Below are 18590 nucleotides of genomic sequence, written 5' to 3' on the forward strand. Positions count from 1 at the left end.
AATTATTCAGACGTCCATTGACTTTAATGCATTTGGACAAAATAGTCGCATCAGGACCAGAACTAGGGGTAGGCAGAGTAGGAGCCTGCCTGGGGCGCAATCGTAGGGGGGCGCAATTTTAAGGGGAACTTTTTTTAATACAACTTTATTTTTTATTTAATTGTTAGTATTTATTACACCCCCTGGCGGTATGCAATCCCTGTAGTAGAGCGGTGGTGGCAGCGCTCCCCAGTCCCCATCTGCCTCTTACTTCCTGGCAACAACGTCTCCTGCTGGCTGCTGCGCTTCTTCTTCCTAACACGCTGTGGCGCCAACGCTGTAGGAAGCGACGTGCGCAGACATCGGCGTCACACCACATTGGGCCCCAGAAAGAGGCAGAAAGCTGGGCTGATGCGGTGCGCTGTGTGTCGCCTGGCCCGGACTAAAGAGAGCTGGGCCTGGTGGTGACTAGGGATGGGCGAATTTGACCCGTTTCGTAAAAAATTTGCCGCCTGCGAAGCGTCACCGAGGCCCATTAAAGTCTATGGGCGTCAACATTTTTTTGCCGCAAGACGACATTTTTTGGACGCGCATCTTTTTTTTTTTTGACGTACGCCGCCTTACAAGTCTATGGGCATCATTTCCGCGGCGAAACCAAGGTGAAACAATTCGCCCCACTAGTGGTGACTTTATGCGCAGTGACTGAAAACCAGTCTAGATGACTGCGGGACTTATTTTCTGCTGACTCCTGGCACAGGTACAGATTGTCTGGGGCATTAATCTGCTGCTGGCTTCTTGCATGGCACATATTTGACTCCTGGCACAGGTACAGACTTGGATGGCAATATTTTATATTTATATATATAAACCCCTGTCATGCCAGTGCAGTATTGCACTGGCATTATGGGGGCTAACACTGGAAACATTTGGTCTCAGGCTCACAAAGAGACCCTTATAGGGAGTCACCTTTGGATTAGCACCCTGTAGTTTATTAATAGGGTGTGCGCCTTCTTTCTACTATTTTGATGCATGAAACTCCAAGGTAACTTCTAATATCCTCATATTTTGCAACTGGGGGTACTTTATTTATTATAATACACAAGTTTCACTGAGTCATGTGACAAAAATGACATCAGAACTCACCGTTTATAACTGATGACATCAGAACTCACCGTTTATAAGGATATCATTTACAGGATATTCATGGCTTTTGTAAATGTAAATGTTTTTGTAAAATTATAAATGTTTACATTCAAGCTATTTTGACTTCTAACAAAGGCTTTTATTATCAAACCACATTTTCACAGTCTGATCACTTTCTGTAGATTCAATCTTCTGTATTTGTGGCTTTGCATTTCTCACCAAGACCCAGGGGCATCTGATTTACAGTGCAGTATCTCTTATTAAGACCATCATCAACAGTTCCAGCTGATCATGGAAAAGTCACTGTGAATTCGGTTTTGAATTTAAAATGTTTTTCTTTCTGGCCTCTTAGTAAAGTGAGATACACAAGTTTCCTTTGCATAGGAAGTGTTAAATGTTCAAAGATAATAGATAATACACAGTTCATTATTATTCAGTACATTTTCAAAATTCAAATACTCAAAACTCAAATGTTATTTTGCCAGAAATTTTAATAAAGGTTGTAGAGAGGTTCAGCTTTCATATGCAAAACTATGATGCTTTTATTTAATGTATATATATCTCAGTCTTAATGCATTTGTGATAACACATTCTTTTATTTAAAAATTTAAATTATGAACAACACCAACAGCTCAGGCATATCAAACACATACAACTATCTAAGGCTGTTCCATTTCTGCAATACAAATAGCCTCTCTACCCTCTAGCTTAAGATCAAAATAAAAGTTATGTTTTATTTAGCAATTTGGACATTCTGCTCGTAAAGATTTTTATACATACACACACACATATATATATATATATATATATATATATATATATATATATATATATATATATATATATATATATATATACAAGCACTGTAAATAGATTGCTGAGCAGCTGGGGCATTGTTACAATTCATAAATATGTAAATTTATATTTGTTTGGCCATTGTTCTTTTCACTGCCTTGACTGTTTATCGTTTTTCAATTGTGTTGTCATAAATGATTCTGATCAGTTCTGGAAATATTTAATCCTTATGGCTACACCTTGCACAATAATGTAGACATCCTAAACAAGGAGGGTCTATGGATTTATGAAAGTATTTTAAAGACCTGTGGTATTTTCCTATGAATTTGCTTAGCTAAACAGTTAATCTCTGGAATATAAAGGGTATTAGAAAATAGTCAGTATTCTACTATTACTTTAGTCAGCTGTTTGAATTAAAATAACTGAAATAATTTAATAAGGAATATATAAATATCCTGTTTTTGCTGAAAACTGAATTCTGCAAACCTGTAAAATGTTTCAGTGGGTATACAGTAGTTGCTCCAGGAACAAATTCACCTACTTTCAATTCATTCCTATGGGATTTTTAGAATTTTATTTATCAAATGGTAAACTCTAAGGGGCCCAGTTACTAACAATCAAAGTTTAAGATTTAATGTAAAAATCACAAAAGTTCTAATTTCAAAATTTGCCATGTAAAGTTATCATGGTGCACTAGAAGTCAGTGGGAGCTGTGTTGATCTTATTGGACCGATTTTAATCAAGTCAGAATTTTAGAGGTTTTCAGATTTTTTTTGCTAGGAATTGTGTGAACAATTAGAATTATTAGAGATTTTAAAGGTATTCTGATTTTTTATTGCATTGTTAGTCCATGCCATGAACCATGGAAATGAAAGGATTCTACACTGTCTAAAGCAGTGATCCCCAACCAGTAGCTTGTGAGCAACATGTTGCTCAGCAACCCCTTGGATGTTGCTCCCAGTAGCCTCGAAGCAGGTAATTATTTTAAAATTCCTGGCTTGGAGGCAAGTTTTTGTTGCATAAAAAAACAGGTGTACTGTCAAACAGAGCCTTCTTTAGGCTGCCAGTCCACATAGGGGCTACCAAATGGCTAATCACAACCTTATTTGGCATCCCCAGGAACATTTTCCATGCTTGTGTTGCTCCGCAACTTTTTATACAACTAAATGTTGCTCACGGGTGAAAAAGGTTGTGGACCTCTGGTCTAAAGGGTAGTAAAGTGTTTTTGCAAATGTCTACAAGTATCACTTTCTTGCTTGATAAAAACCTCCCTTATGTTTGGGGGGGGCAAAAATGCATGAACATCTAAAATTTTTGAATGATTATCTTAAAATTAATTCTATATGAGAGGATCTTCCCATAATCATAGCTTTCTGGATAACAGGATTCCAGATAATGAATCCTATACCTGTATAGATCGAGAAATAACTCTACAAAATTGAGCATCAAAGTGAATTTTTCAAAATGGTCACACAACAAACTATACTTTATCAAGTTTGTCACTGAAAAACTTAAATTATTTAACACCCCAAATTTCATGAAGGTAAAAAACATCTTCAAATGGTTCAAGGAGCACTAACTTTTGCAAGCGTTTGACAGGTTTTAGATGAGGGCTTCGGGGGCATAATAAATCTCGAAAAAATCGAAAAGTTTTTTTCACTAAAATAATAAATAAACTGCATAGGATTGTTTTGCCTCCAAAAAGGATTAATTATATCTTTGTTGGGATTATGTACTAGTTTTGTGGTTCATTATTACAGAGAAAAAGGAAATTGTTTTTCAAAATGTGAATTATTTGATTAAAAGGAGTCTATGGGAGATGACGTTCTCATAATTCTGGTTTCTGGATAACCGGTTTCTGAAAAATCTATCCCATACCTGTATCATGGGTTGACTTTGCTCAGTTTTCAAACTGATTGCAGTTGAAACTAAAGTGGAAAGTTGTGCTCACCACAATTTTTTAAAACAATTAGGTAATTTAAAAATTAGTGGTGAGCACAACTTTCCCTTGTTTGTTATAGTTATACAGGAGCAGTGACCAGCTCCATGTTGTAGCTCCCACCCTCTCCAACTATAGTCAGGTGATCCCACTGGTGTCTAATAAAAGGGCAGCCAATTATGGGGGTTTACTTTGAAAGCAGCTAGTAAGTTGCAGGTAAAACTTAGTCCCTTTGTAAAATGTATAATTAAGCAATAGAATTATCAATGAATCAGATGAAAATTGAGCGTAGGACTGGCCAGATATTGGATGACTTTGACGTAGTTGGCCGCTTAAATATATTGCAATATATGGACAAACAATCCCTCGTTTGTTTAAAGGGTAAGGCATTTTTTCAGTAGCAGTATGCACAAAATGCCTCTGTCTTAAATATATTGATAATGGGTTGAGTGCTGAGGACTCTTGTAATTATATATATATATATATAATATATATATTATATGTGTGTATATATATATATATATTATATGTGTGTATATATATAATATATATATATACACACACACACACACTGTATATAGCACAAATTATTTATTAAAAATATGAAATTAGAATATTAGAGTACAAACATAACTTTAAATGTCCCTTCTTCAAGCATGTAATGAAAAAGATTTAATTAAAGATATGTTAAATTACCATACTATTTCAACACAGAGCTGTTGCTGTGTGAAGATTGATTAAAATATGTTTGAGATGACCAAGTCAAGTTAAAGTGTGTCTGCAACATAATTTAATTACATAAAAGCTAGATAAACATTATCTATTTATTGCACATGCATCTGTCCCAAAAATAGATAAGAAAACAGTATAAAATATTATGGAGTATGTGTTGGAATCCAAAATAAGGTTGAATAGATTACTAGAAATGAGACATAAACCACAAAGTAACTGATGCTAATTAAAAAGAACAGTTATTTTTGGAATTCCACAGAAGCCCAACAGAAACAACTGTTTACAGTGGACTCCATTCAATTGGCCATGTATCCTCATTACCATTCTCTTATTTTATGATATAGTAATGTCTCTTTTCTATTATATGGCCACTGAAAGTGAGCAACTATTTCCTGGTGATACTATAGCCCCTTTAGACAAAGAAATCCATCCATGATTAATCTTGTGATTTTTATGCTGCTTCTTCCAGTTCTGCTTTTCTATTTCTATTCCAAGAACCAACACAGCTATGCAGACCTCTTAATAATTCATTGGTATCATTTAACTTTATGCATTTCACGTGATGTGTGCTAATCACCATTAGTTGCGGGAAAGCTGACCAAACAAGTTCACCTTAGACTTCCCCACCTAGGTATTTTAAAAAGTAGTCCATTAAAAAGTAACAACCCAAACTGTCAGAAAATAGGAAGAATTACCTCATACTTTTTTTTATTAAAATATAAATAGAAACTAATTCAACACACTCTCAGTGCAATTTATGATAAGTAAAGAGCTGGCAATTTTCTCAGGACATGACTAAAAGCTAAAGGCACTTAAGATTATGCAACAAAAGAAAGTCTTCAATTTGAAAAGTAGCAGACAATCAAAATGTCCAGTGCAATCAAAATGTCTGTTTACATTCTAGCTGAAGTAGTGGGTATATTCATCAAATTATTTCTCATTAGTTAGCTTAATGAAAAGGTCATAGGGTAAAAAGATAACAGGGCTTATTTGAGCATACATTATTGTGTCTTGTGATGCACAAAACATAGCAATGTGTACAACTGAGCTCATTAAATCCCCATGTGCATTGTGCTTCCTATGAAACGGATATATTAATTAAGCTTTAACCTACTGAATGTTGTACAAAAGACATTAGAATCTACTTTCAGACATGAAGCTGACCTAAAAAAAGTCATTTGTGGCACTTTGAGATCCCTGGTACACCATACACTAGGTTAAAGCTTAATTAATACATAGGTTTCATAGTTAGTGGGTAGTATAACACAAACAATGCCAATCACTGCTTGCGTGTGTGGGAGTAGGGGAAAGGAATAGTTCAAAAGCTCATGCCATTTAGGGTAGTGGCACAGGCTATGGTTTTGAATGATTTGAGGGCAGTATTTGAATAGTCCAGAGAAACTCCTATAGGCTGTTCCAATCCAAATTTCCTACAAATGAAGTCTATTTATATTTATAATTCTATATGTCTGTTTATATTTTTCACTTAAGAAGCACTTACACAAATGATTGCAGGCATTTCCCATGGAAGTCAATAGGGGTGGTTTCAGGATTTTGGTGCCATTTTTTGGTAAAACACACAGAGCTGCCCATGTGGCATTGCCCTTACTACACAATGTAGGGTCACTGGAAAGGGTAAATTTATAGAAATGGAAATATTTATATTTTAACTGTGAGATATAGCAAATCTTTGCCTCCACCACTTCTTTGTGATAACTAAAAGAGTAGCTTGTCTGTATTTCACATGTCTTTTCCTGTTCCCTCCAACACACAAACCAGCGGATTTGACGGAAGCAATTTTTCGGGCGTGTGTCCAAAATTCGGCGGAAACTTTATTTGCTGGCTACTAACGATCTCTAAAGCATAGCATGACATGCCAGTGATATCAAGGAAAACAAGATATCAGTGTAGGTTGTGTCTTTGTGCAGAGTTTGTGTACAGAGTAGTGGGTGTATCTAAGCAAATAATGAGTTATGTGTTGATATACATACATACATTTTAGTGCACTTCACTAGATGTTGGTTCTTTGGTGTTGGTGATCCTTTGACGGAACAGTGATATGTGTAAGACATACATGTAGTATAAAATAAAGCTGAATAATTATTCCCAGAATTAAATTATCCCATGCTCCAAACAGAAATAGTCAATTCGGTCTTAAGAATGTTCAATTTAACAATAAATCTATGAAGTAATGTATATTTTAATTGTTCTACATATTTGTTCCTCCTTTCCTCCAATCTGCAAGTCTTCTTTTACTTTATCTCTTGCTTTTGCATATGTTCTATATATAGCTAACAATGACTTAAAATTTACTATTGTTAAATGCATTCACTTAATGATATAATCAGATATTTATGTGTAAGAAACAATTTGATTATCTTAACATTATGTTTCTATTTAAATGCTCTTTAAGTAGTGATGTTTTCATGAGGCACAGATAATGCAGTACTACAATCACAGCTGATGGAAAGACAATTTTGGTTATAAGAAAGTTTATAGAATAAAATACAACATATTTTATTATATAAAATATAACAGTTTTAACATTTGCTTTATAGGGTAAATCCAAAGTAAAAACTATATAGAAATAAAACACATAAAAAAAATGCTTAGAAAAAAGATGCTTACAAAGTAAGAGCCAAAGATTTATGGCATTTATCACTTATAGAGCTCAGTTTTATGCTGCCCTCTAGTGAGCCCCGCTCACTAGAGGGCTTAGTGCACTTGGTGCTTCTTCGTGATAATAACATCACCTGGCCCAGTCATCTGTGGGGGAGCAAACTGATGAATCATGTGTCACTACAGAGTTCAGTATAGGGAAATCTTATAGGAGCTTGGATCTTGAAACATAAAGAGGGGGTTGGCCCCCAAAAGGTACAAAAGGTGTCCTGTGAAGAAACTTTCTAGGAGGAGCATAGAGCATACAGTTTGCTGCCCATGCTAGGCATGGCCAAGTAGAGAGGCATAGGGGTATATTTATCAAAGAGAGAAGTTATAGATCGCCACAGTCCACTAGAGTGAAATTCCGCCACTCTCCATTCATTTCTATGGAATTTATCAATGGGTGAAAGTGAAGTCCATCCTTAAATAAATATGCCTTTAACTCTAGTGAACTGTGGCGATCTCTAATTTCACTCTTTGATAAATATACCCCATAGTGAGCCGTCACTGAACTGAGCAATTAAGCCTTTACCTGCCAAGTTGAAAGAAGTCCAGTATTGAAGAACTCCCCAGGAACTGTAGGTAGCTAGACTGCTATTGCGAGGATGTAAGTGTATGGACCTTATACATTTTGGACTGGTTGCAGTTGAATATCCAAGTTGGAGGCTCAGCAATTGAGTGAAAGGCTCCCAAACAATATTGCCAATTACAGTGAAACCAAACATATAACATATAGGCTGTATGTTATAGTCTCTTCCTTCATAAATAAAGCAACTGTTGGTGTACCTGGTACTGCTTTTGCAGAGTATGTAAAATGGTATACCATACCAATAACACATGGTAGAATTGTAGGTGCCCTTTCAAAAGAAAATATTTCGGGAGGGGGTGCACTAATATGCAAATACATTTGCCCTGATAGCTAACAATCCAGTGAATAACCAATGATGAATGCCAAAAATAATTGATCATTGATCCAACATTGCCACCAGTGATCAAAGTATCACTAGGATTGTACTTGTAAAAATGTTGATTTACATGCTGGCTAATACTCTGATTCTCTTAGAATAATTAGAAATTTACAGGACTTTGTGCTTGTGTCCTGGACACAAATGCAAAATAATACACTGCACTTGCATCCAGGGCATAGCTGAGCTCTGTATTTTGCACTTGAATGAAGTAAATTTTAGGGGTAGGAAGGGGGCTTGGGAAAGGATGTACAAGCACTGTATTCAATGGAGGAGTAGGGAAAAGGTTGCAAAAGGAAAACAAAAATAGAACATTTCTTTCTTAAAACCTTTCCCTGCACTTACTAATTGAGACTTAAATTTTACAGTGTACCTTTAAAATTACAAGGTTAGCAAAACAATCCCATGATTCAAGTGTAAAGACAGTGGTAAATAATAAAGCGAAGCATAAAAATATAAACTGTATGATTGTGAGGAAGTAATGCTATGCAAAATGTAAGAGAGGCTTTTAGCATCATGCATCCAGATTCTCATCCTTAATAATGTAAGGTCATGGCAATACTGAAATACAGTTCCACCTAAAGTTCATATTGTTTAGTTCTTGGAGGCAAAAGACAGAAGCATTTTAAAGGATCTATTATCCAGAATATTTGTAATCTTGTTTTTTCCATCAGGGACCTTTCAATAATTTGGATCACCGTATCATAAGTCTGCAAAAACAATTTAAACAATAAATAGACCCTATAGTATTGTTTGCTTTCAGTTTGGATTCATGCAGCTTAGTACAAGGTACTGTTTTATTATTACAAAGAAAAAGGAATTATTTTTAAAAATTAGAATTATTTGTTTAAAAAAGACTTTATGGGGGATGGACCCATAACTCTAAGGTTTCTGGATTGTTTCTCTATAAGTTATTCTATACCTGTACTGTTTTAGGCTTCTGGGATGGATCCAAGGAGGCAGATGTTATACAGTATAAGAAATGAACATAACTGTACAGTATATTACAATTGCAGTTCAATACAACATGGCATTGTGTTACCATGTTTCCACATTGTGTGAAATAATAAAGCCGGATTGATATTAAAGCCAACGTCTTCAATGCGGAGTGGTCAGAGCTGTAAAGTGAGCATTACATTTTACAATTCGGAGTGTTCGGGTGAAGTGAATTAAATCTTGCGATAGCTGCGACCGGCAAGTAGACACTGCACGCCTGGGTGAGCTCCGCCATAACCGTTTCTTATCCTTTATGGCACTGGTTCTTACCTAATCATTCATTCATCAAAATAAAACAGCACCTTGGCTCCACTGCTACTATATTCTGACATGATAGGACTCCCTCTTTAGCATGTTTCTAGTCAATACTTTAACTTCCATCCAAATTCCATCACTTTGAAGGGACAGTGCAATATGTTCAGTAGAATGAACATAATGTATTACACTGCTTCATTAAACAACAAAGAGATTTAAACACCAAAAATATAATTAAATTGATGTAATCGTATTAAGTGCTTCTCTGAGCACTTTTGCAATTTACAATTATTTTTGTGGTTTCTGCGATATTAGCAGTTTTCAACTAATGCCAGGCTCTTGTCTCAAATGCTTAGTTTCAGTAAGAATGGGTCATTTACTGATCCCTGAGATACAAATATTAAAGCACTAAGGGGCACATTATTGTGCAATAGGTCAAATGTTGGCTATGCATTAAATCACATTATTACCTGTGAGATCCTTCAACATATTACCATAAAATAAGTTCCTAAAATATACTTACAGTAATATTAAGAAATTGCATGCTGTAAATAACAGGTAAAGTTGTTGTACCTTCCTTATTAAGTATTGGTTCTGTAAAAACACAGCAATTCCAAATAATGTCGAGTGAAGGAAGGAGCAGAGATGTTGACCTTTATCACAGATGTCATAACAGACTGAAAATTAGAAAAGTGGATTAAACTAGGGTAGTAATTACTTTATGAACAAACCCAGGGGACAGAGGTTTAATAAAATACAGGTTTTATTTCTGGCTTTTAATATATTATAGTCATTAGTTTGCAAGCCTTGCATGATTACTATTTTGCTTATATATTCCATCACTGTCTGAAAATTGTTTACACAACCAGATAAGTTTATTTGGCATTTTTAGGGTTTAGATGACTTTATAGCTCACAAAGAGTTTCCTCTTTTTGAACTACATCATTCTTTAAGAACATTAAAACAAGTATTAGATTATATACCTGCTGACTGCAGTTATGAATGGTTTCTTTCTGCTCACAAAATGTAAAAATCTGGTGTTGAAACAAATATTTCCTAAGACTATAAATTAATATGTCCCCATTGGAAAATAAAATTTCATAGTTTAATTACCACATTTCTTCAAAGGAGACAATGAAATTTATTGAAGTAATTATCATAGTAATGGAGAGGGATTTTCTTCTGCCTCTGTGAAATCCCACCTAAGTATAAGCCATAAAAAAGCTTATCAGAAGCACAAATCATTGCATTTGAAAAAAAAACAATATTAAAAGTAAATTGGTTTAATGGTTTTCTTGCTATAAAATAATCATGTTAATATAAAAAGCACCCATGTACAGTATGGGGCCCATTTACTTAGTTTGAGTGAAGGAATAGAGGAAAAAGAGGTCGAATTTCGAAGGGTTTTTGGCTACTTCGACCATCGAATGGGCTACTTTGACCTTCTACTACGACCTTCAACTTCGAATCGAACGATTCAAACTAAAAATCGTTAGACTATTCTACCATTCTATAGTCAAAGTACTGTCACTTTAAAAAATTCTTCGACCCCCTAGTTTGCCACATAAAACCTACCAAGGCCAATGTTAGCCTATGGGGAAGGTCCCCATAGGCTTCCTAACAATTTTCTGATGGAAGGAATATCCTTCGATCGATAGATTAAAATCCTTCGAATCGTTCGATTCGAAGGATTTAATCGATCGAACGATTATTCCTTCGATCGTTCGATCGAACGAATTGCGCTAAATCCTTCAACTTCGATATTCAAAGTCGAAGAATTTCAATTCGGCAGTCGAATATCGAGGGTTAATTAACCCTCGATATTCGACCCTAGGTAAATTTGCCCCATGTCATATGGCTATTGTTGGATTATTATTGCAAGAAAAAGTCATGCTAAATGTAATTATGCCTGCCAACGAAGAAGGGCACCTAAGACATTTGCACCTTAACCTACTGTGCCAATGTAACTGTATCCTGCTGGAGTAGTGTTCCATACATCTTTCTACAGATACTACTGCACCCAAATTTGGAATAGAGAAAAATACAAAGCAGAACTGCTACTAGGGAAGTTCAAATCCAAGCCCAAGGCTAGGTTAGGAAATAAACAAGCACTGCTGCTATACAGGCCAAGGGTCAAGGTAGGCAGCAGTTGTAAACAGACAAGAGGTCAGAAGGCAAGATGATACAAGGGAATCCACAAAAGATACACAAAGTTAAAAACCTGTCTACAAAGCAAGTTTATTACCAAGACCTGAGAGCAGAGAAAGTCTGTCTTTTATGAAAGCACCGAATTACTGAATTGCCAAGTACATAGTTGAGGTAGGAACAGCAAAAGTAGCAGTTACAGATGTCATTCAGGCCACAAATGTATGATTTTTAACCACATGTATGATTTTTAACCACATCCCAGGGTTTCTTCCCATAATTCCAGACAAATTCCAGTCAAAAGACGAAATGTCCTGGAACCTATTACACACGTTATAACATTAATTGGCCACAGTTGAACTGAATATCTTATTAGTAATTTCTGCAAATTGACATTTGGGCAGTTATGCAAGATCACTGCACCTATTGATGCAGGCTAGTGATGGGCAAATCTGTCCCTTTTAGCTTCTCCTAATAATTAGCGAAATGGCCAAAAACTCATTGAAGTCAATAAGCGTCAAAATAATTTTGACACGCGTCAATTTTGATGCGATCAACGTTTTTTATACGTGCGACTATTTTGTTCAAATACATTAGTAAATGGGTGTCTGAATTTTTTTGATGCACGACAATTTTTTATGTGCGCGGTGGATTTTTTGACTTTCGCAAAAACATTTGCAGGCAGCAAAATGTGGAAATTAGCTTCACATCTCTGCCTGCCGAATTTATTTGCCCATCACTAATGCAGGTCACTGAATAAACTATGGTCAACTTCAGTTGAGTTCTCGGATGTCAGTAGACACACTTGCGCAACAGGAAAATGGACAAAGGCAGCAATTATAGAGCCGTGGATGTAAGGAGCAGCTTTTGGATGCAAGTGCAGCTAGGGATGAGGAGGTACTGTCTTACAGTAACTTTCTAACAATAATTATTACATTTTACCTGCTCCATCATCTTTCAAAAAATGTATTTCTCTATTTGTCAGGTTTTTCTTAAAGGGGAACTCAGGCTTCCAAACCAGAATTTGATGGAGAGGCCCACATAACACAGAAACCCCTAATATACCCATCACAGTTACCTGTTTCTTCAAAAAGTATGAATACATGCCATTTTCTATGCTGAAATCCAGCTGTTTAACAGTTCTTCTCTTTCTGCATCATTTGAAATCCTGGCAGGAAAGGATTGAGAGAATTGTAACAACTTCTCCACAGTTTACAGACAGCATACAGGAACCACATAACCCACAATGCATTGCACTGTGATGTTCTTTTCCTTATTGAAATCACATGTGCAGGTAATTGTGAGGTTTGGAGGTTGCAGGCTAAGGACAGATGGCTGCTGATACAAAGTAACTGTAGTCAGCCAGTTCAGCAAAGTAGTCAGACAGATCAGCAGGAGAGAAGGGGGCTAGGCTTAGGGAACTGTTCCAAACCATAAAAAATCATGAAAAGTCTGCATATTTTTTAATTGATATATATTGCAAAGTAGCTTGAAATTGTGTTTACTTTTCAAAAAGCTTAAGTTATGTTTTTGTGTAGTTCCCCTTTAACACCATGCTGCACTTCTTCAAAATCAAATTTTGCTACTAAACAATCTAATTTGTATGTAATTCTATACAGCATAGAGGGCTGAGTGATTCAGGATATAGATATTGCTGGTAATTGAAGAAAAAGAGGGAAAACTCTGTTGAGTTTTGCCATCAGAGGCCAAATACTTTGACTAATTGTATGTGCTTAATGATGATGAAAAATGTCTAAAACACTGGGTTAGAATTTTTCAAAATTTAACTTAAAAATTAAGAAGTATTATTTTTTTCTCCCTTTTTACAACAAAAAGTTTCCTGACAGTCAGGAATTGTTAATACACCTGCTATTAATAGCAGACAGAAGTATCAGTTCATTAGTATAAATAACCCTCCCCCATTTAAAATGTACAGTTATTGATAAATGACCCTCAAAGTCTTTCTCTTTATTAAATGTTTCTATTATATTCCATATATTTCTGGCAATGTGTTAACATATTTGAATTATTAAGTTTATACAGGCAATTATAATTCTGAACTTAGAGACAAGAATGGCCACTGTGCTTTTCATTTATTCTGTATGAATTAGTAACATATTTATACGTTTGGGAATATATTATATGCAATTTGATGAAAAAAGGAGATTTAATAGATTGCATTTTCTCATTGTATCTTTAGTTTAAGGGATATTAAAAGGAGAAAAGAGCCATTACCGGTGAACTAAGTGCCATTAAAGAGGGCATTAATAACACTTATGGAATAGAACTTTTAGGAGAAATGCATTAGTGTAGTAACATTTCTTTTCTAGTGGGGAAAGGAAATTTCAGCTCATTTCCAATGTTTCCTCAAGAAAAGGAAATTCATGCTTTAGTATAATGTATGAAATGGAGTTGTTGTTACTTTACTGATATAATGAAAAAATACAGAATGTCAAATGATTTTACATATTTAAAAGTGTCTGCTTTTCATAAGAATTGAGGTGTGTGAACAAATTCCAACATATTGATGATTTACACAAATCATAGATAGAGAGATGTGCACAGAGTGCTAAAGTGCTCTAATGCATAGACAATATATTTGACTAGGTTAGGGGCATCCTTACCATAAACTTTCTCCTAACGCATTTGTGTGCTTCAACCGAGGAAGGTACTTTTTCTAATGAATGGCATGAAATGTGTTAGCAGGGATGAGCTCATGGATCATGCAGCACTGAGATACCTCTGTTGTTTGGTATGGTATGCAGGGCCACCATCAGAAATCACAGGGCCCCAAACGAAAAATATCCTGGCCCCCTGGGCTGCACCCACCACAAGCCCCACCTACAGGTCCGCCCTCCCCACCCCACAGGTCCACCCCCCCACCACACACTAATAAAAAAATATTGGTGGCAAGGACTCCACATGGGGAAAAAAATTGGTGGCCAGGGCCCCACACATTATAAGAAAATTGGTGGCCAGGGCCCCCCTTAAAAGTCCATGTAAAAAAACTTGCACCCCCAGAAGTTTAAAAAGAATTTGGTGCCCAGGGCCCCACCACACAACAGGAACCACAAAGGGTTACCTTTAGGGGGGCCCTGCCATGTTACACTTACTTCATTAGTGTGGCCCACCTGCTGTCAGTGAGCTGCCAATTACAGAAGGGAGGAGGGGAGCACAGGTGGCTGCATCTTCTTCCAGTGACAGCATTTTCTTCCCTTATTAGTTACAGAATTTCAAGTCCTGGTAAAGCTGCATGGTGATTGGATGAGCTGGAGGAGAAGTTCAAACCTCAGCTATCCAATCCCTGAGCAGCTCAACCGGGACTTAAACTCAGTGACCAATAAGGAGAAGTAATGGACAGAAGATACCTCCCCATGTGCTCCTGCCCTGCCTTCCAGAAGTCAACAGCTCTCAGAAAGCAGGGGGGCCCGGCTAATCAAGAAAGTGCGGTGTGGCCGGGCCCTACAACTCTCCCCCCTGTCCCCCCCGATGGCTGCCCTGATAGTATGAACTGGGATATTTCTACAGCCAGTTCAGTCATATCAAAGCATATGCTCTGCCATTCACTTCTACTTCAATGATAAAGCTAATCCAATTAAATCCATTTTTTTAGTACATAGTAGACATGCGAGGCCTATGCACTTTGGAGCCCTTTCTCTCTCTCTGTTTGACTGCCCATAACAAACCGAACCTGATTCTAATACAATCAGATAAAATTAGATGGAAAATTTAAATGTAATTAAATCTTGCATCTATTTTATAAATACTTTATTCAGAACTCAAATAGATGCCAAGATTGGTCCCATGAGCCACTTATCAGCTTCCATGATTTTTTTTCTTTTTGAACAGCTTCTGAGCTACAGTATTAGCATTTTAATCCAATCAGTGTCAGCAACCCTAGAGTTATTTATCTATATAATTATTTTTTCACAATTTGTGAGAATTGTTGCAAAACACAACCCCAAAATGTAATAAGGCAGCTCATCTGAGTAAGTGTTTATTTTGGGGGTTTTAGATCCACTTTTGGTGATAAAAAATATAGAAATGGCCTGATTAAAATTAAAATTGGGGTACGCATTTACTGTTTCTTTGTAACACAAATGCTACAGTATATGATTTTGCTCTAAATGAAAGTGCTGATCCAGCAGAATTCTGCACTGAAATCCTTTTTTTAAAGGAGCAAACTGTTTTTTTTATATTTAATTTTGAAATTTGACATGGGGCTAGACATATTGTTAGTTTCCCAGGAGCCCTCGGGTCATGTGACTTGTGCTCTGATAAACTTCAGTCACTCTTTACTGCTACACTGCAAGTTGGAATTATATCACCCCTTCCTCCTCCAGCAGTCCATCAGCAGCCTAACAGAACAATTGACAACTAACCAGATAGAAGCTATTGGACACCTCTGCTGAAGGATTGGTTTGCATTGCTAAAATCTATCCCTAGCCCCACCTAGTGGTAGACATGAGAATACCACCAAAGCGGGAAACTCCCTTCTTTTTTCCTGCTTGGGTGCTATTCTCAAGTCTACCACTAGGTGGGGAGCAATTTTTACCTAGGGTTTTATAATGATTTTACTTGAACTCGACAAAAGGAATACAATGAACAAGTACTCAGACCGACATGCCGGTCGACGGTACAACAAGTTACGGACAACCGAACAGTGAAAACCCTCCCCAGTCTGAAGGCCAGATAGTAATTGTAAACTTCAATGGGAAGGAAAGAAACAATAACTCAAAGCAGTTCCATCCAGAAGTGCTGGCTCCTTCTCAAAGCTCAAAATCAGGCACAACGCACAGAGATGGCTGCCTCCACACCAATATTACAGCTAAAAAATACATTTGTTGGTTAAAGAATAACATTTTAAATAGTAGAGTGTATTTGCAATGAAAAAAGTGTAAGTTAGAAATAAAAGTCAGCCATAAAAATTATAACATAATCCCTTTAACACCCAATGATCTGGACTTCTATTTAATATTAGAGATGTCGCGAACTGTTCGCCGGCGAACTTGTTCGCGCAAACATCGGGTGTTCGCGCTCGCCGGAAGTTCGCGAACGTCGCGCGACGTTCGCCATTTTGGTTTCGCCATTGTTGGCGCTTTTTTTTGCCCTCTCACCCCAGACCAGCAGGTACATGGCAGCCAATCAGGAAGCTCTCCCCTGGACCACTCCCCTTCCCTATAAAAACCGAAGCCCTGCAGCGTTTTTTCACTCTGCCTGTGTGTGCTGAAGAGATAGTGTAGGGAGAGAGCTGCTGCCTGTTAGTGATTTCAGGGACAGTTGAAAGTTTGCTGGCTAGTAATCGTTTTGATACTGCTCTGTTATTGGAGGGACAGAAGTCTGCAGGGGTTTGAGGGACATTTTAGCTTAGGTAGCTTTGCTGGCTAGTAATCTACCTTCTACTGCAGTGCTCTGTATGTAGCTGCAGTGGGCAGCTGTCCTGCTTCTGATCTCATCTGCTGACTGCTGCAATAACAGTAGTCCTTGTAAGGACTGCTTTTATTTATTTTTTTGTTGTTTTACTACTACTACTACTACTACTATAAGAGCCCAGTGCTATTAGTCTAGCAGTGTTGGGGAGTGGGACTGGTGTGCTAATCTGCTGCTCCTAGTAGTTCAGCAGCACCAACTTTAATTTTTTTTTTTTAATATTCATTTTTTTTTTATTTTACTTTTTTTTATTTTACTACCGCTGTAGTAGTGTATAAGTTGACCTTTTAGGCATTATTTGCCCTGTAGGCATTATTTGCACAGTGTTTTCTTCAACCCGCCATCTAGCTGTGTGACCTTGTTCACATTCTGTCTAAATATCCATAATATTACCGTCTCCAGAAAAAACACCGGAGTGACTTTTTTCAAGCAGCCATAATATATTTTACGTAATCCGTATCCACCGCTGTAGTAGTGTATACGTTGACCTTGTAGGCATTGTTTGCCCAGTTTTTTTGGCCGCAGCCACTGAAGCACAGAGGCCAGAAAAAATATGCCATATAAATGCTGAAAATAGTCATTTTTTGCCATACGTTGACTCAACGTATATGGCAAAAAATGACTATTTTCAGCATTTATATGGCATATTTTTTCTGGCAACTGTGCTTCAGTGGCTGCGACCAAAAAAACTGGGCAAACAATGCCTACAAGGTCAACGTATGGCAAAAAATGACTATTTTCAGCATTTATATGGCATATTTTTTCTGGCAACTGTGCTTCAGTGGCTGCAACCAAAAAAACTGGGCAAACAATGTCTACAAGGTCAACGTATGGCGAAAAATGACTATTTTCAGCATTTATATGGCATATTTTTTCTGGCAACTGTGCTTCAGTGGCTGCAACCAAAAAAACTGGGCAAACAATGTCTACAAGGTCAACGTATGGCGAAAAATGACTATTTTCAGCATTTATATGGCATATTTTTTCTGGCAACTGTGCTTCAGTGGCTGCGTCCAAAAAAACTGGGCAAACAATGCCTACAAGGTCAACGTATGGCAGTTGTTTAAAGAGAACAGTAGATTACTAGCCAGCAAAGCTACCTAAGCTAAAATGTCCCTCAAATCCCTGCAGACTTCTGTCCCTCCAATACAGAGCAGTATCAAGCAGATTACTAGCCAGCAAACTTACTATCATCTGTCCCTGAAATCACTAACAGCTCTCCCCCTACACTATCTCTTCCAAGCACACACAGGCAGATTTTTCAGATACATTTTTGCCCTTGATCCCCCTCTGGCATGCCACTGTCCAGGTCGTTGCACCCTTTAAACAACTTTAAAATCATTTTTCTGGCCAGAAATTTTTTTTTTAGATGTTAAAGTTCGCCTTCCCATTGAAGTCTATGGGGTTCGCGAACCGTTCGCGAACCGCTCGCGTTTTTGCGCAAGTTCGCGAATATGTTCGCGAACTTTTTTTCCGACGTTCGCTACATCCCTATTTAATATGTGCATATATAAAGCAACAATGCAATTATATCCATCAAGTGTAATTAT

The sequence above is a fragment of the Xenopus laevis genome, chromosome 2S (assembly GCF_017654675.1).
Source record: "Xenopus laevis strain J_2021 chromosome 2S, Xenopus_laevis_v10.1, whole genome shotgun sequence".
In the NCBI taxonomy this organism is placed as follows: domain Eukaryota; kingdom Metazoa; phylum Chordata; class Amphibia; order Anura; family Pipidae; genus Xenopus; species Xenopus laevis.